Genomic DNA, 20,034 nt, shown 5'->3' with positions numbered 1-20,034 from the left:
TTCTACCACCATCTTTGAAATGCAAGAGAAAGGTCCCAGTTCTAGCCATCACTGTGGTTGTAATTCCGATGGCAGCAGTGTATGTGCAAAGTTTCAGACGGATAACTTCAAGTATGAGCAAACTACATGACATTTAGTGTGACGTCACCCAGGTACATTTGGGCAAATCGTGAAGGAGATAGTTGCATTCATATTACATTCTTCTGCAAGAATATCGTCAAATCTGTATACTTGGACTTTGATTTAGCTTTTCCAGAATTGGTAGCCATATTCTAAGTTCAACATTTGCAAAACGACCAGTTTTAATAACTTCATAACTCTGAATATTCTTATAATTTTTTGTCCGAAAAGAAAAAGGTCAGCACCTACATTATGCAAAAGACGCAGGGTTTCCGGACACTCCCGTAAAGCCCAGCTCATTGGCTATCTAGCTAGCTTTGTTTGACCCTGATTGGTGCTTATTTGACAAAGATAGTCGTTCAAGTGAAGACCGCCCACGTCATCGGCATGCCATGAAGGCGTCGCGCTCTGACCAAATATGGTGTCCTATAGGATATACTACACCCCTAATGATATAGTGAAGTCTTGATGCGTTCTAGGATCTCTGAGGAATAAATACGAACGTGATTTGACTCGCTGAAACACCATTTAGGGTGAGATTTTCACAGATTCCTTTCTTTGCAAATTGAACAAGTGGAAATACAAAATCAATCATGCATGCTTTATGGACCTTTTCAGGATATGAAAAAGGATTTTATCTAACAAAACGACACTTCATGTTTTTTCTGGGACCCTTTGGATGATAAATCAGAGCAAGATTTCAGAATGTAAGTACACATTTCATCTTCAGAGGTGAATTTATCAAACCTATCACCGTGAAAAAAAGTGTTTTGTTGTTAAGAGCTCTCCTCAAACAATAGCATGGCAGTTTATCGCAGAAATAGCAACTGTAAATTGGAGAGTGCAGATGTATTAATTAGATTTTAATGATGTTCCTACAAAGATTCTAACGATGAACTTAAAATGCTTTTGGGAAACCAGGCCCTGCTCCGTGAAATGCAAAAAGTACGAATGCCACGCCGCAATAACCATAAATCGGCTTTAACTCACGTTGAACACCGACCGGGGTATGGCACGTTGCCATTCGCAACTAAATTAACCACATAACTTCTGTGTGAGATTTAAACTAGATTGGTGCAATGACATACATCAGGTGTATTAGAAGCAAAATTGGCATCATGATAGTCTTAAATTCATGTAATTTTTATTACACAAAGATCGACCAAGATTGGGGGATCCTGCTTTTTGCTAACAATGCCCTGATGAATATAAAAACGCATCTTCCTTCCTCACCTACAGTTGAAGTCAGAAGTTTACATAAACTTAGGTTGGAGTCATTAAAACTCGTTTTTCAACAACTCCACAAATTTCTTGTTAACAAACTATAGTTTTGGCAAGTCGGTTAGGACATCTACTTTGTGCATGACACAAGTTATTTTTCCAACAATTGTTTAGACAGATTATTTCATTGTATCACAATTCCAGTGGGTCAGAAGTTTACATACACTAAGTTGACTGTGCCTTTAAACAGCTTGGAAAATTCCAGAAAATGATGTCATGGCTTTAGAAGCTTCTGATAGGATAATTGACATCATTTGAGTCAATTGGAGGTGTACCTGTGGATGTATTTCAAGGCCTACCTTCAAACTCAGTGCCTCTTTGCTTGGCATCATGGGAAAATCTAAGGAAATCAGACAAGACCTCAGAAAAAAGATTGTAGACCTCCACAAGTCTGGTTCATCCTTGGGAGCAATTTCCAAACGCCTGAAGGTACCACGTTCATCTGTACAAACAATAGTATGCAAGTATAAACACCATGGGACCATGCAGCAGTCATACCGCTCAGGAAGGAGACGCGTTCGGTCTCCTAGAGATGAACGTACTTTAGTGCGAAAAAGTGTAAATTAATACCAGAACAACAGCAAAGGACCGTGTGAAGATGCTGGAGGAAACAGGTACAAAAGTATCTATATCCACAGTAAAAAGAGTCCTATATCGACATAACCTGAAAGACAGCTCAGCAAGGAAGAAGCCACTGCTCCAAAACCGCCATAAAAAAGCCAGACTACAGTTTGCAACTGCATATGGGGACAAATAACGTACTTTTTGGAGAAATGTCCTCTGGTCTGATGAAACAAAAATATAATTGTTTGGCCATAATGACCATCGTTATGTTTGGAGGAAAAAGGGGGAGGCTTGCAAGCCGAAGAACACCAACCCAACCGTGAAGCACGGGGGTGGCAGCATCATGTGGTGGGGATGCTTTGCTGCAGGAGGGACTGGTGCACTTCACAAAATAGATGGCATCATGAGGGAGGAAAATTATGTGGATATATTGAAGTTAAAGCCTGGTTGCAAATGTGTCTTCCAAATGGACAATGACCAAAATTCGCCCAACTTATTGTGGGAAGCTTGTGGAAGGCTACCTGAAATGTTTGACCCAAGTTTAACCATTTAAAGGCAATGGTACCTAATCCCAATTGAGTGTATGTAAACTGCTGACCAGGAATTGTTAAAAACTGAGTTTAAATGTACTTGGCTAAGGTGTATGTAAACGTCCGACTTCAACTGTATATAAGCTGCTTATTTTTGCCTCATTGTTTGTTAAGCATTTGTGGTGGCATGGGGTGGCCCAATTCCTTTACCTTTTGTTGTACGTGACCTGACTAAAGTGCCTTAAATTGTGTAGCAGTAATTGTAATATTGTAACCTGTGTACATTTGTTATTTGTAAGCTCATAGTTTGATTTCTGCACTGGCTTCGTACTTTTCCTGCAGTGCAGCATAATATCCTTTGTTTATCCTAGCTTGTGTATTGTTGTACTGCTACATGGTGAAGCCTACTTCATATTCTCTTGTTATTATGGCACTGCTCATCACGTATGCTAATGTATCTCCACCTTAGTATCATCCAGAACCACAGCCTTCTATCATACAAGTTATCAAACTTACCTACATGCCTTACAAGCCATCAAATCTACATCCTACCCCCTACCCCCCCCCCCCCATGTGCACACTGTATCCTTATGCCGTGCTTTTTAGTTAGTTGATAAATACCCTGAACTGCAAACCTTGCCCACCTTAGTCCTTTTCTTAACTAACCCTGCACCCTGAAGAAACCAAACCCTGCACCCTGAAGAGACAATTTGGGAAAACGAACTAAATAAACCCACTAACATAATAGGCCCAGACAGTAATGGTGTTATTTTTCTATCAAGGATGAGTGTTCACTTTGGCCCCAGTCCAGTGTTCTCACATAGTGAAGATTGCTAGCTAATGTTATCTAGGCTAACTACCTTTCTAGCTAGATGGAACCCAACTACCTTGCTGGCTAACTAAGTGAGAATGTGATGACAGGGCTGCTTGCTTAGTGTAGCGTACTTTTGATGATTTACTTATTCAAATATGCTGTCGCTGGCTATAGCAAGCTACTCAGCATCAAACCACCATGCCTACTCTCTCTCACATTGTGACGACTTTGGCTGAATGATGTTCAATGAGCAGCTCGTAGAGCGCCCTCTTTAGGAACCTTTTGAAAAGAAATGTAAATGAGCAGACGTATTTGTTCATTCTATGTATATAATATTGGTGCTTTTTCTGTGGAATATAGACCAATACAAATATTTTGGTGAAAGGCTAATATCAGCCAACTGATTTATCGGTCGAGCTCTAGTATCAGATAAAAAAAGGGTTGACACTAGCCCATGCCTGAATCCATCCCTGAAACAGTCCTACACTAGTGAGCTGAACAACTGAGTGCACCTGCCAACAAGCCAATCCTTAACCCAGCTTCAAATCAAATTCACTCAGATTTAAACCAACTTCTTCCTAAGGAGGCGGGAAGTGAAGCATGAAGGAGGAGGGGGAAGATAAGCATGAAGAGGAGGAGACAAAGAAGCATGAAGAGGAGGAGGAGGATGGGGAAGAGAAGCATGAAGAGGAGGAGGAGGAGACAAAGAAGCATGAAGAGGAGGAGGAGGATGGGGAAGAGAAGCATGAAGAGGAGGGGGGAAGAGAGGGAGAACACATAGGCTACTTCACAGCTACAGCCACAGTGCGTGGTCCACAACTCCACACCAACCATCTGCCAAAACACCAAAAGCCTTTTGATATCAACCCCCAACGTTCCTCTCGCTATATTTACCTCACTGTAGTTGCGACAAAGCCAAAGGTTTCACTATAGGAGATGGTTCAGTGAGGCTATGCAGCAATTAGTGGTGAGCTAAGAGCGAACTCAGAGGCTCCGTTGTTTGATATGAAAGGAGGAACAACATGTTTGTGAGTGGGAGAGGAGAGTTTGCATAGTGCATGTAATCCCTACATAGTACACTATGGGCCCTGGTCAAACGTAGTGCACTATATACAGAATAGGGTTCCATTTGAGATGCATCCTAGGGTTGTTTAGATTCTGAGGCTGCTTTTAGTGTACAGCCCGACCTGGGACATAAATTACTGGCAAAGTAAAGCTGTGGTAGAAGACTGGGTTCAAATTATGGCATGACTTCTTGACATTTGTATCGTATATACTCCTCCATTTAAAGTAACTTACGGTAGAGAAGGCTACATTGACACAAACCCACACATCCTTACACGAAACGACCATTCGGCAGACTCAGTAGCCTCGGTTTTTCTGATGACTGCCGTGCCTGGTTCACCAACTACTTTGCAGACAGAGTTCAGTGTGTCAAATCGGAGGGCATGCTGTCCGGTCCTCTGGCAGTCTCTATGGGGGTGCCACAGGGTTCAATTCTCGGGCCGACTCTTTTCTCTGTATATATCAATGATGTTGCTCTTGCTGCGGGCGATTCCCTGATCCACCTCTACGCAGACGACACCATTCTATATACTTCCGGCCCGTCCTTGGACACTGTGCTATCTAACCTCCAAACCAGCTTCAATGCCATACATTACTCCTTCCGTGGCCTCCAACTGCTCTTAAACGCTAGTAAAACCAAATGCATGCTTTTCAACCACTCGCTGCCTGCACCTGTAGAGAAATGCTAATTCTTATGTAGGTGACCAAACTATTGTTGATAAAGGGCTACAACTCAGAGTTGAGCCTGTGGGGTCCCCTACAGGATAGCTCCCGCATTACACTAATGGCCAAAACCAGCGCACACACATGATCTCAGTTGTAGCTGAACGTTGAATGCCCGAAGAGGATTCTACGATGACGGACAGACTACTGAGCCAATGGCGGAAGACTACAGACTACACCCCAGCTGAACCAATCCAAAGATCCGATCTTCCAGAATCAACCTACTTTCTTTTCTATATATAAGTGGTGTACTGATTGTAACGGCCTCTTCTTCGTCTGCGCTTCCGTACGAACCAGCGGGAGAGCCGTAATTACGCTGTTCTAGATATCTTCACTCTGAATAAACTGTAGCTTGTCATACAATTTACCACCTTGTCTGAATCGATCCTTGACCGACTCGTCCGTCTACATATCAAATTATTAACACACCCGCACGCCTGACTAGCACCACCACCCTGGATGGTTCCGACCTTGAATATGTGGACATCTATAAGTACCTAGGTGTCTGGCTAGACTGTAAACTCTCCTTCCAGACTCATATCAAACATCTCCAATCTAAAATCAAATCTAGAGTCGGCTTTCTATTCCGCAACAAAGCCTCCTTCACTGGAGGCTGCAAAATTGTAATTATTCGCCTACCTCCTCATGCCTTTTGCACACAATGTATATAGACTCTCTTTTTTTTCTACTGTGTTATTGACTTGTTAATTGTTTACTCCATGTGTAACTTTGTGTTGTTGTCTGTTCACACTGCTATGCTTTATCTTGGCCAGGTCGCAGTTGCGAATGAGAACTTGTTCTCAACTAGCCTACCTGGTTAAATAAAGGTGTTCTCAACTAGCCTACCTGGTTAAATAAAGGTGTTCTCAACTAGCCTACCTGGTTAAATAAAGGTGTTCTCAACTAGCCTACCTGGTTAAATAAAGGTGTTCTCAACTAGCCTACCTGGTTAAATAAAGGTGTTCTCAACTAGCCTACCTGGTTAAATAAAGGTGAAATAAAAAAATACAAATAAAAAAATTCAGGTCAAGAAAGACTGGATGTTAAACAGGCATAGAAGAGGGCAGCCTCTGGGGTAGGGCTGGGCGATATGGTCAAATGATCATATCACAATATTTCTCTAATTTTTGACGGTATGACGTATTTGACAGTATTTTATGTTTTTTAATAATAAAAAGTTCAAAGTAGTGTAACAAATACATTCTAATTGGTTTTAAATGGGGCTTTCTCTGTTTTATACTGTTCAATAAACATACAGTTCTGCAATTCCTTCACTAATTTGTTATCATTTCCACATTTATTTGGTCTTTGTTTGCCTCTATTTGTGAAAAATTCACTTCCTTTATCAGAATAATTATCCTGTATGAAAAAGAGTGCCACCAACTGGTGGTGGACTTCGATAGAGGTGCCAGTTTAATATATTGGAAAATGACCAGTAGGAAATAGTACAGAACAGGCTTTATTCCACACTCAGGACAGACAGAGACAGACAGACAGACACACAGACAGAGACAGACAGAGACAGACACACACGTCACCACCGACTCAGTGGCAGGGATGGAGCGGACAGTGCGGGACAAGGTGCTCACATTGTCAGGGCAGTCCATGCCCATGCTGCTGGAGGTTCCCAGACTGGTGGAAGAGACCATTCCACCGAGTCGGGCCAGGCATCCTTGGCCGGAACAGGGCGAGATGGAGGTTAGAGGGAGGCTCTCCTTCAGAGGCTGGATGTGTATCCAGGTCCGGAGCCGGAAACAGGCCCAGATCTGGTCCTGTTGGTGGATCCAGGTCTGGAGGCTCTGGAGATGGGCCCAGGTCAGGGCCGGCCGGACTGGTCCTCCAGGACGGCAGTGGATATCGGGACCAGCACTGTGGTTGGTCCGACGATGACAGGTCTAGGAGAGATAGTGGAGGCTTGGGCGCTGCTGGAACCTGAGGTGCTGAGTGGGAGCATCATGTCCAAGCCAAGCAGGCCTGCAAGTGCAGCAGGCTGTGTAGGGACCAGCACTGGAGTTGAGTCCAGTGATGGCTGGTCCAGAAGGAACACTAAATGAAGTGTCGGCTGGGGTGCTTGTTCTAGCTGGCAGTCTGCAGGCAGAGCGTGTGTGCCTCATCTGGGGAATGGCATGCGGCACAAACTTTATCCCGTCTCTACTTGTCATGTCCCAGGATAACTGCACCTATACTGCTCGAAGGACCATGAAAAAGCACACTCAATAACCATGTATTTTCAATCGATTCAATGGCAGTTCTTACTTTCGCCACAAGGCACTTTGTGACAATTTCTAGAGTGCTTTTGGCTCCAGCGCTGCCTCACAGGCACTATTCATGTCAGAAAAGTACATACGCACAACCGAAGCTCTTGCTAGCAAATGTTCAACTGTTAGCAATGTCTTACTGCCGGTAAGAATGAATGATTGCCATTATTTGGATTATCATCACTCAGTTATTACATTTAAAACATCAAAAATGTAAATACCGTAAGGTTAGATAAAGTAAATATCCAAACCAGTCTGTTCATCAATACCAGTATATAGTAAAATAGGGTTTACCGCCCAGCCCTACTCTGGGGCCTTCAGCAGGGCGGCAAGGGGTGGCAGTCTGGAAGGAGACAGAGCAACAAGGGTATGTAAATGGAGCCACACATGCAGCTGACAACACTTCAGACAGCCCTGGCACAAAGAGAAGATTACTGCCATGAAAACCATTGCTGTTACAGCTGCACCAACAGCACGCCCCAGGACAAGACTCAGCCCAGAAAGGAGCCAACGGAGCAGGGGAGGGGAGAAGGGAGGGGAGGACCGAGTAAACCCAGCACCACCTTCAACACTCAGTATTCTGACCTGAGGGAGGGGTTCAAAAGGTTGGGTCCCTGTTGACACTGGTCAAAAGTAGAACTATTTCCTAGGGTGCCATTTGAGATACAGCCAAAGACTAGCACAACACCCACTCCGCCCTGACCTGACGCCCTCACTCAGGCCCTCACAAAGGCACAGTTTGACAACATACTGAAGACAAAAAAGGGCAAAAGGCAAGATCATGGGAAAGCATCATCTCATAGAAAAGGGGCAAGCAATATGGTGTGTATGTACTGTGTACTAGTAAACATCAGGTAGAAAATTAAAGCTTTACTACAGCACTGACCAACAACTTTGTCTTAGCCGGTGTCAGAAATGGCAACGTATTCCCTACATAGTGCACTACTTTTGACCAGGGCCCTTAGGGCTATATAGGGAATAGGGTGCCAGTTGGGACTCATTCTTAGATATGGAGGGGTAAACTAAACGATCCTCCCTGTCCTGACATATCGTGTCAGGATGTCAACCACCAACCTTCCAAGTAGCAAATGGCCTTTACCACTGAGAGTCAGAGGGGAGTCAGGTGACTGTAGGATCCCTTACACACACACACACACACACACACGCACACAGCTGATGGGATCCCTGTCACTTGATAGACTAGGAGTCTCAGACATTAGTGGGCTCTAACTAAGGCTGCGAGCGAGGCTACTTGATAGGGTACACCGCTAAGCTTGGAGAAGAGGGAGGATGTGTGTGTGTGTGTGTGTGTGTGTGTGTAAGGGCGGCTTATCAGAAGCTGTCTGTGTAGCCCAACATGTGTAAGACACACCAGAGACGCCTTGGCTTGGACACAACCAATATTCATTACCCTAGAGTTGAATTAGAACCACTATGAATGTAGGCCTGTATCTTATTTGTGCCTCACAGCCAGTCTGTTACAGTTCAACTGAGGTAGGGCTATCAAATACCCACTGGATTGATGCAACCCATCATGATATAATTCTGCACTGTAAGCATAGACTACTTTGTAGGGTGTCTACCCACTCCGCCCAAAGTGGGTGAAAACGCATTTTGGTCATGAAATTTCGCTTCCTTATGTTATAAAATAAATTTTACCAAGACAAATTTTTCTAACATTTCATTATGCTACCCCCCGAAAAATAAAAAAGCGGTTAGGGGTTTCTTATAACTTTTGAGAATTTAACATTTTATAGCGGTCATCTTCAAAGTTGTTTACGCGAGTGGCAAAAAGAAAAATTAGCATGACACGAGCGGAATTAAATGTAAAAGGCTTTTGAAAATAAAAAGCTTGGTACAGTATACGCTCAGTGCTCTGTTGAAATTTCACAGGGTTATGCTTGTTTTTGTGAGAAATCTTTGAAAAAACAGAATTTCGAATGAATATGAAAAGCGTATATTAAAATACTACATGTCAGCTCTCAAACTCTATATCAATCTTACCTTTATTTTGTTTTATGTCCTGCGGATTCGAGAAGATAGATGACTAGTTCAATGGGAAAGTGAGCCTGTCAGGTAGTCCGTAGCCTAATTTCTGTCACAGAACACATCCTCCATTGATTTAGTCACCCTAACTTTGGACATCCTACAAGTGTAAAAGACATTTCACAAGCATCTTCGCTAACAGCTACAAAAAATGGTCGGTGTGCACACCACACATATTCTCATTGCCTCTTCAGAAAGAAATACTGTATCACTGATGCATTCTATTCATGTCTTCTGATAAACTTGGGCAAATGAATACATTTTCAATAGATTACTTGATTTCCTACTAAGTTCAATACATTTTTGAATATTGTTGAATTTCGTTTTAATGTCTGGATTCTGTCCACATTCTCCGCATCAAGGATTTTATTGTGCCTTAAAAAGGGTAACTATGGATACAAAGCACCATACACACACACATTAATATAGGTACTCAATACACACCACTGACAGGTTATAATGTTGGACATTTTATTTGTAATCTACAAACCATAAACAGATATCCTATGATGCAGATAGTGCTGATGTGGAGTGACAGGAAAACCAGTGACAAGGACGATGTGAGTGACAAGGACAATGTCATCACACACCACACTGCACGCACATACAGGCTAAATGAAGACACCAACTCGTGACCATTAGCACGAGTACACGATTCACACCATTGAAAGGCTATAACGTTGGACATATTATTTGTAATCCACAAACCATAAACAGATATCCTATTATGCTGATGTGAGGTGACAGGTAAACCAGTGACAAGGACAATGTCCACTTTAAAAATGGCCTAGTATGTTTACACATCAGAGCCAGTATTCAAAAAGCATCTCAGAGTAGAAGTGCAGAACTAACATCAGGTCCATCCTGTCCATGTAATCTTATTCTTTGTGATCTAAAAAGGCAAAACTGATCCTACTACTCAGACTGGTCCAGGTGGAGTTTCATCACCTCATATTTAACAAAAACAGGCAGGTATTGTATGTGCTGTGGTTAACGTTTCCCACCTACCAGCATATGACATGACAGGCGGAGCTACACACACACACAGTAGTTAGGCCTGTTTCGGTCTTGTTTTCCCTGTCTTCCTTGCCTGGTAGTTGAATAATTTACAGGCACGGGTTAAGGGACCCGTAGAGAGTCGTAGTAGTAGTCTAATGCTGGGAACAGAACAGGGACCATTCATGGAACACCGTCATCAATAAAACAACAGCAGACAAATAAGCCCCTGGCTGACGTTACAGGCTGACTACACCGCTCGCGTTGCGTAGAAAAATGAATTTAGAAATCTGTATTATTCAATTATTGCACCCCCACTGCTCGGCGCACCAACGAGCATCTGCGTTGCCAAGGGTTAAAATAGAAGTCAGTTCTATTTGTGATGCAGATCGCGCTGCAAGTCCTGCCTCTCCCATCTCCTCATTGGTTTATAGAAACAGGTACCCACATGCCATCCCCTCATTGGTTATTCCCATGTTGGTGACAAAGACGAACGAGGTCAGTGGCGGTAATGCACCTAATTGATTAAAGTTGCCATCGCAATATAAAGTCGAGAGAAGAAAAAGCCTGGAAGGAGGAGAGATGACTAGAAACAATTCGGTTGACCATTTTATGTGTGGATTAATTGGTGGAGTAGAGGACCTTGTGCATTGCAGGTAAAATAATAACTCAATGTTTATATCCCAGAACAAATTAGCTAGCTAAATAGGAGAAATTAGCGAGCAAGTGCAAGCTAGCTAGCTAAATTGCCAAAAATGTTTAATGCTTTTCGCCCTGTACCCAAATTAATGTAATTGGTTCAGTTTGTTTTGATATTTTAATCTGCGTGTCGTGATCACGTTTGGTGTGGGGGGACAAAATGTATGCACGATGGTGCACTCGCGCAGCCGGTTTGGGTTCCGTGTCAGTCTGAGCTGCTCTGCCATGTATAGAGCTGTGCTGAGCACGCTCTTCTGCTCTGCTAATGTGTTGCACTGTAATGGAGCTTCTATAAGCACTGGTCTGAGATCAGCTGTAGGAGAATGGAATGAATATAATGTGAACGTACTGCAGCCTAGAGATGATCAGGTAGATTACTGACCTAAGATCAGGTCCCCCTGACCCTAAATCAGCACTCCTACTCAGACGATTTATAAACACACAGCACAATATATATATTATTTTGCTCAAGGGAAACATTTGCGCTTCAGTGTCCGATGTCCATATCACAACATCTTGATGCCTAACCTTCTCTTGTCCCCCACAAGGGTTGTGGGTGGCCTAACACTCCTGGTTCCTTTGATTGCCGATGTGTTTCTCTGTCTCCGTTTTCTCCTCATAGGCCCCAACCACCAGTCTGTTGTAGTGACAACGTGCCTGGGGGGATAGAGGAGAAGCTTTATAGCTGGTAATCAAATGTGACCGCTGACTGTTGCTGGTGTCTGATGGCTGACATCTGCCTGGTGGACTCATTCCAGCTCAGAACGCACCACGGTGATGGGTAACCCGACACTACACCGCCGGTCCAGAGGAGGAAACAGAAGCGCTGTCTGACCTAAGACCCTTACAAGGCAACCGAAGCTGACATTGACAGCAATTAATCCAAGAGAGAGAATTCCAGGCCATTGTCAGATGGATGTCCCGAGAGCTTGTTTCCTCTAAACAGTGGCTGTGATGATTGCCTGGCTCCAATGACTTGTAGCACTGTGGAGCACTGACACTAGGTATCAAATGGCACCCTATTACCTATATAGTGCACAACATTAAGGGTTCTGGTCAAAAGTAGTGCACTATCAAGAGAATAGGAGGCCACTTGGGATGCAATGTAGTATGTGCTGTGTACAATACAGGTACCTCCACATCACTATGCATTCCTGGAGCAAGAAACAATAAACACACCAACATCTGACCCCTAAAGAGATGCAGTAGAATACTTAAGCATCCATTCACCTAAATATGTTATCACTCGGCAGTCATTTGGCATGTCCCTCCCTATCCCTGGGTAACTGAACAAGCCAGAGGAGCTGCTGCCGGTCATCTGCAGTGAGTGTGTTGGATGCGTCCCAAATGACACCCTAATCTCTGTATAATGCGCTACTTTTGAACAGAGCCCTATGAAAAATAGGTTGCTGATGAGGCAGTACAGAAGCAGTTAGGAGGCCAGGACCTTTGTACAACCGTCTCACATGCCTTAGCTACTTGTTTTTCCACATGTGAATGTGGAAGTGGATGGCCTGCATTGCCGCATACAGTACAAGTATCCACTTACCGAACGTAGCCTACATACCTGACATTTTACCACCACGACCTTTTTGAAACGAGGTGTAGAAATTAGTGACGGTGGAAACATCGATACCGTAGAGCATCGATTTTAGGTCGATACTGTGACTATAGATTTGTCAAATAAATCAATAATCAAATAAAATTGCTAGCAGTAGTGAGCTGTAGCCTACCTGCACCAAAACTCTTAACATTTCTCTTTCTGCATTCTAAAATGGTGAGCCAACATATTTTCAACACTTTTATCTCAATGACTGATCAAAACATGTCAATTTTGTCCCTCTGCAGATACAGTGCCTTGCGAAAGTATTCGGCCCCCTTGAACTTTGCGACCTTTTGCCACATTTCAGGCTTCAAACAAAGATATATCAACAACAAGTGGGACACAATCATGAAGTGGAACGACATTTATTGGATATTTCAAACTTTTTTAACAAATCAAAAACTGAAAAATTGGGCGTGCAAAATTATTCAGCCCCCTTAAGTTAATACTTTGTAGCGCCACCTTTTGCTGCGATTACAGCTGTAAGTCGCTTGGGGTATGTCTCTATCAGTTTTGCACATCGAGAGACTGAAATTTTTTCCCATTCCTCCTTGCAAAACAGCTCGAGCTCAGTGAGGTTGGATGGAGAGCATTTGTGAACAGCAGTTTTCAGTTCTTTCCACAGATTCTCGATTGGATTCAGGTCTGGACTTTGACTTGGCCATTCTAACACCTGGATATGTTTATTTTTGAACCATTCCATTGTAGATTTTGCTTTATGTTTTGGATCATTGTCTTGTTGGAAGACAAATCTCCATCCCAGCCTTAAGAAATGGCTTTCTTCTTGCCACTCTTCCATAAAGGCCAGATTTGTGCAATATACGACTGATTGTTGTCCTATGGACAGAGTCTCCCACCTCAGCTGTAGATCTCTGCAGTTCATCCAGAGTGATCATGGGCCTCTTGGCTGCATCTCTGATCAGTCTTCTCCTTGTATGAGCTGAAAGTTTAGAGGGACGGCCAGGTCTTGGTAGATTTGCAGTGGTCTGATACTCCTTCCATTTCAATATTATCGCTTGCACAGTGCTCATTGGGATGTTTAAAGCTTGGGAAATCTTTTTGTATCCAAATCCGGCTTTAAACTTCTTCAAAACAGTATCTCGGACCTGCCTGGTGTGTTCCTTGTTCTTCATGATGCTCTCTGCGCTTTTAACGGAACTCTGAGACTATCACAGTGCAGGTGCATTTATACGGAGACTTGATTACACACAGGTGGATTGTATTTATCATCATTAGTCATTTAGGTCAACATTGGATCATTCAGAGATCCTCACTGAACTTCTGGAGAGAGTTTGCTGCACTGAAAGTAAAGGGGCTGAATAATTTTGCACACCCAATTTTTCAGTTTTTGATTTGTTAAAAACGTTTGAAATATCCAATAAATGTCGTTCCACTTCATGATTGTGTCCCACTTGTTGTTGATTCTTCACAAAAAAATACAGTTTTATATCTTTATGTTTGAAGCCTGAAATGTAGCAAAAGGTCGCAAAGTTCAAGGGGGCCGAATACTTTCGCAAGGCACTGTATATAGTGAGCAAAAAGATTGGAACATCGAATCGCAATAAAAAAAATCGCAGTTTTGAATCGCTATATATTCTAGCTATATACTATATATAGAATCGCAATACATATACCTAAGTATTGTGATAATATCGTGTCGTCAGGTCCCTGTCAATTCCCAGCCCTAGCAGAAATAACTAGGCCTGCGCCTAAGGCTTGCTCCTGATGGGCATGCCCCATTTCCTAGAGACCAAGCCTACAGTATAAAGTCTTTCAAATTCTAACTTAGGCTGGGCCAACACAGATATCCCACTTCTCTCCCTCAAATATGAAAGCCCACAGATATTCATAACCTGGCTTTAGTTTAATCAATAGCTCAGCAGGAAGCGTTTTTGTCTCAATCAAAGTAGGTCTAGTGCATACAGCAGATGACTCGTGAGACTACGAGCTGACTGAGTGTAATTTGAGCATAGCACAAATAGCATTTCCAGACATCGCTCCCCCTCCCGAGAGACCCACCACTCCCTTCGCACGAGGAACAAAACCTGAGGAATGTAAGTTATGTCAGGCCAGGGGTCTCTCAGACACAGGTTCATAGGACCAGGCCGCCCCATGCTGCCCCCTCCATCGCTCCCCATCTGGAGCTGCTCTCTCAGGGCGGACCCCACTCGGGCCTCCCACTCCCCCTCTGCTAGTTTCCAGCTGCTGGAGGGTAGGAACACATCAATACAACACACAAGACCAGGATGCAACATCCAGGTGAAATACTTCAACTGACTGACCCCTGGAAGGAATCCTTCTAAAGAAACAATTATCTCACTGTCTGGGGGAAGACTTCTTTCATTGTCAGTAGACAAAGTTTAGGCTAGTTTTCTAATTCCAATAAAAAAAGCTGCTCAACTCCATTACTATAAAATTACAGTATTAGCTATGTAACACTGTTGTTACAGTAGTTATTACAGTGTTACTACACACAGGTATAAGAGCAACCTGGGTGCATTTCAGTTGGTAACGTTAAAGCCAAGAAGTTTAGGTGAGCCAAGGGTGAAGCCCTTCTACAGTCACCGTCTGATCCCCTTTGAATTATACAGGAAGGGCATGCAGCGCCAACGGAACATTGTAGACTAACTGGGATCCACAGAAATCTGGCCAGGCTATAGCTTTCTAGCCATGGGATGAAGACAAGAGGGTGATCTGAGCAGCCCCAGTCAGACCACAGCCCTGCCATCATCCCCTGGTTTGGCCTAGTTCTCACCCCCTGAAGCAGACCACAAACCACATTATGAAGGCTAGGCCTGATCATTGGTTGTATCCGATATACATGTGCAGGATAGACTACTCATGACAAGACCCGGGGAATTTCAAATAGGGTTAATTGGATTCTAAAGCTAAAAATAACATGACAGGTGATAGCAAAGCTAAATCAAACTGACTTGTTGAATTTAAGCTTTTCCTCTGTTTTCATTGATGTATTTCAATCACCGAAAAGTATAGCCAAAGGTGTAGCCCAGTCTCCCACCGTAGCCCCTCCCCTGTGTGAGTGAGAGGTGTAGCCCAGTCTCCCACCGTAGACCCTCCCCTGTGTGAGTGAGAGGTGTAGCCCAGTCTCCCACCGTAGACCCTCCCCTGTGTGAGTGAGAGGTGTAGCCCAGTCTCCCACCGTAGCCCCTCCCCTGTGTGAGTGAGAGGTGTAGCCCAGTCTCCCACCGTAGCCCCTCCCCTGTGTGAGTGAGAGGTGTAGCCCAGTCTCCCACCGTAGCCCCTCCCCTGTGTGAGTGAGAGGTGTAGCCCAGTCTCCCACCGTAGCCCCTTCCCTGTGTGAGTGAGAGGTGTAGCCCAGTCTCCCACCGTAGACCCTCCCCTGTGTGAGTGAGAGGTGTAGCCCAGTCTCCCACCGTAGCCCCTCCCCTGTGTGAGTGAGAGGTGTAGCCCAGTCTCCCACCATAGCCCCTCCCCTGTGTGAGTGAGAGGTGTAGGGTGCAGACAGCTGTGTGAATGAATGACAGATACTTCTCTCCTCAGACAGCGAACATAAAATGCCAAGATTTACAGCAGAGGAGCTGAGGAGTAAACACTTGGCGACCAGTATAACAGCCAAGGCCAGGGAATTTCCAGCTGAACAGTACCAGGATGGAGGAGTAGTATTCTGCAGTCTATCAGCATTTAATCGTCTACATATGACGTCAAACTGCGGTGGAGCACCTGAGGTCACTCCGACAGAAAAATAGGAGGGCTAGTGGACAAGGTAAACATTCTGACGCTTTAGCTAGCTACAGATATATTAACTAGCTAGTAGGTTTGCTCTAGTTAGTTAATAACTCTTCTTGACAACAAAATGATGTGGTAGAGCTATCAAAACAAGTGAGAAGTTTTTTTTCTTCTGAAAAATCACTGCAAGCAGGGAGGGTCTATCCCAGCGCCATCCCATCTGCATACAGAGTACCTTCCAGAGCTCTATTCACAATATGAACAGGACATCAAAGATGCTGTACAGGGAAAGGACATTTATATTGATGAGACGACCGATGCATTTGGAAGATGTGCACTCGCCATCTTACTCCAGTCAGTGGGTGAGTGACCTGTTGTAGCAGACCTGGCTTTCTTGGACAAAATCACCTTTACCACTGTGTCCCAAGCTGTCATTTCCTGTGTCAACAACAGTGGGGTTGACTTTAGCAATGTGTAGGCTTTTGTAAGTGACTCAGCTAGCTACATGAAGAAGGCTTGGAGTACCTGACTTAAAACACGACCCTATTAGAAACGGCCAAGTGTGTCCAGGACCTTTGTGAGCTGCTGAGGGAACACAAGGCCCAGCTGAAAGCCCAGACAGTGCTCATTGTGGAACATAGCATGGAGATAGTGGCTAACCTGACAAAGCTGGAGGAGACCTCTGTGCCAACAGCCTACAACATTGCCAGCAAGCTGGAGGACCTGCAAATGCAGTTTGAGTATGGCAGAACAGCTGGGGCTGATGACTGGCTCCTTCATACAACTGAGCTGCTGGGGAAGCTTCCAGAGTTGTTCCAGTCTGCCATGGCAGCATGCTCAATCAAGCTGCAGACTGTGCTTAAGAAACCTTTCCCTGTTCACGTCACTAACTGTTCTAGATCCAGCCCAGGTGGTAGGACCAAGGACATTAAGGACTATGTCCATGCCATCCCTGCTCTGAGTCAGGTGTCTGCAGGGGAGTGGCACAGATACATGGGCATCAACAAGGCAGACTCTATGGAACTGAGTGAAGTGGACTGGTGGGCAGCTAGGCAGGACAGGATTCCAGCCTTAGCTCACATTGCAGTGATATATTTATTTAAATGTTGTTGATTGCAAAGTATAATAGCATTGAGCACTAAAAAGCATGTCAGTCACATACACACCCACCAACTCTACCACTCTTTCTGTGATTTGGTTTGAAGCAATTTGATAATTGTTCATTAATGGAACGAAGGGACAGAATAGTTAATCTAATCAATTTGGTGTTTATGTAATTATAGATGGATTCAATGTATTATTTGTATTTATATGCCTTTGCACTTTGTTGATGATGCTCTATTTATTTATCTATCATATATATTTTTCCATAAGGAAACACTTACGATAAAAGGATAATATAAAGGTTGAGTCTGTGTCGAGGTTATTTTTGACTGAGCTTTAGTAGTAGGATAACCGTGTGTTCATTGTCATTTAATACACAGAATTAAGCATTTATTTACATAAAACCATGTTCCCAATGTTATTAAATAATGTTACAACACTAGAGGCCAACAAAAAAAACTATCCGCAGATTTTCAGCAGAAATCGCCAAATAATTTTTTTTTTTAAATCCCCGCAGCTTCCGTTTGGGTTTGCTCATGACCCGGAGCCCAGACCCCCACCCAATCACGCCGTCTGTCCCCAGACCAAAATTTGATAAAAACAATATTATTACACTATACAACTTAATGTGAAGTGTTATCCATGAACCCAATACTGTACAAACAGACAATGACATACTTTTATTTGCCTGACCTAAATACATGTGCAAATACTGGTGGTGTTTACATTTCGAACACCTGCTGTCACCCAGAACGGATGCAGGTGACATGATCTACATTGGTATATTTGCCTAAAATGGCAGAGACATAACCCACTAAATACCTTTGTCATTATCTACCAATAATACAACGAACAGAGAAAATGCAATCTATAACTAGAATCCTCACGATTCGAGTCATTTCACTATCAACATCGCGACTTGCTCCGACTTGAACTTGCTGGGTTGAGAGCGAGCCGAGCTCTATCGTTGAAGGAACTAGCTCGCTAGTTAGCTTCACTATTATATAAATAAAGATAAAGGATCTAGCTACCATAACATGTATTGTTTAGTTTGTTTAAGTCCTTATTCCAGACACGGAAAATGCCCCAAAATAAGTAGAGGTTAGCTTGAAAATACGGACTACTTGCCTCGCGCTGTCAGTGACAAGCTCCGTTTCAAAACACTTGGCTCGAGCTCAAGAAACGGCTCCGTATTCCTTCGCAACCGCGCTTGCTAGCTAGCGATGGCTAACTTATTCTTTCATAAAGCACAGCTAAACTCTCACATATTTCAGGTATACATCTAGTTAAGAGATGTGAGCGCATGTAAAACACAATTTAGCTCATTTCTTAACTAATGTTAACTTTGCTATGAGAGCAGCTTGCAAGTTTCTTTCCCACGCAACATGGAATCGTCAAAATACAATATTACTCACTCAAGCTTCGTTGCGTTGGTGCAAATGTGCTCACACTGAGGTTGGCACTTTACAAGATCACTTCGGGATAGAAACTGCTTTGCAGCCAGCCTTAATTTGATCTTGAAATTCTAGACGGAGACTTTCTGCCTGTTTCAATGTCTCATTCTTGTTCTTTCTCTGTCTGGGACGCGAGCCTTCCACAAAGAAACGCCCAGTGCCATCCTCATTCGTATTCCCGTTTTGGGCGTTGCCAGTTGTTCATCTGCACATTTTTATTGGTTCTCTCAAGTTATCAATCACCCGCCAATGCCTGCTTCTCTTGCAACATTGTTCGAATAAGAGAAAAAGTACAGTATTCAGACTAAGTCAGTAATACTGTATCTCATTTGGATATTCGCCATGTTAACTTTAAGGTATACTTCAAATTATGTATAAAGGCTTTATAAGTAAATTATCCATAAATGTATTCTAAATATGATAAAGTATACATTTGGATTATCTAATATTCCTATATCAAATATTATACTATTTATCATAAAAATGTACTTACTTATTCTAATCTGTGTGTAAGCAGAGTTTGTTTACCAGTATTATGAAGATGCTTAAAACAGGGGTTCCTAAACTTTTTGGGCCCACAACCTCATTTTGAAATCTAAAAATTATCGTGACCCCACCCATGTGAAAACAATTATGCGGCCTAATTAATAGCCAACGTTTACTTATTTTTATGGCAGTCAATTGAAAAACATTCTAACAGTATTTCTGACTGTCTTCTCAACTTACCATCACATACTTTTAATGTGGGGCAGTCAATTGACATTATGTCTCTTATCTCGCCACCACTTATGAGATGTGTGTGCTTGATGCAAGTCATGCCCAAGTGTCTCAAAGTCAGCAGGCGTGGTCTACAGTACGCACCCCATCTCTGCTTTCACATCCAACCTGGATCGATATATGGTTTTAATGCAGATGAGAGCACTGAATCCAGCTTCACCGTAGATACAGTATGAGCTAGCGAAGGGTAGCCTACCATGAGTTGTATGGTGCTTTCAAGACATCTGGATACTCGGAAAAATACAAGGTCAAATCATGGCGTCAGTGATCTTTAGGTTGGAAAGTCTGAGCT

The 20,034-nt window shown here is 43.3% G+C and overlaps 1 protein-coding gene across 1 annotated transcript in view; it reads right to left on the bottom strand.

Annotated features, from left to right (window-relative positions):
- The window catches only part of mpp7a (MAGUK p55 scaffold protein 7a), a gene marked incomplete in the record, with an annotated part of 250,832 nt that extends 231,706 nt beyond the window's left edge, over window positions 1–19,126 (bottom strand). Inside the window, 1 exon segment of the mRNA XM_031796379.1 lies at window positions 18,927–19,126.
- Window positions 19,127–20,034: the final 908 nt, after the last annotated feature.

The sequence above is a fragment of the Oncorhynchus kisutch genome, linkage group LG18, assembly GCF_002021735.2.
Source record: "Oncorhynchus kisutch isolate 150728-3 linkage group LG18, Okis_V2, whole genome shotgun sequence".
In the NCBI taxonomy this organism is placed as follows: domain Eukaryota; kingdom Metazoa; phylum Chordata; class Actinopteri; order Salmoniformes; family Salmonidae; genus Oncorhynchus; species Oncorhynchus kisutch.
Note: the sequence above shows the minus strand (reverse complement) of the source record. Positions and strands in the feature narration are given on the sequence as shown.